The sequence below is a fragment of the Arachis duranensis genome, chromosome 2, assembly GCF_000817695.3.
Source record: "Arachis duranensis cultivar V14167 chromosome 2, aradu.V14167.gnm2.J7QH, whole genome shotgun sequence".
NCBI classification, from domain to species: domain Eukaryota; kingdom Viridiplantae; phylum Streptophyta; class Magnoliopsida; order Fabales; family Fabaceae; genus Arachis; species Arachis duranensis.
The window spans coordinates 49,080,326-49,080,593 of NC_029773.3; positions in this window are offsets into that span (position 1 = coordinate 49,080,326).

A 268-nucleotide genomic window follows, 5' to 3' on the forward strand; every position below is an offset into this window, starting at 1 on the left:
CTGCAAAAATCTCACTAGAGATGGCAGACAACTCAAGAAAACAAGCCTATGGACTTGTAGAGGATGTTCTGGTAAAAGTTGGAGACCATTACATCCCTGCTGATTTCATAGTTCTTGAGACTGGGAAATGCATGGATGAATCCATCATCCTTGGCAGACCCTTCCTAGCCACAGCAAAGGCTGTGATTGATGTTGATAGAGGATAATTGATCATTCAAGTGAATGAAGAATCCTTGGTGTTTAAGGCTCAAGGATATCCCTCTGTCAC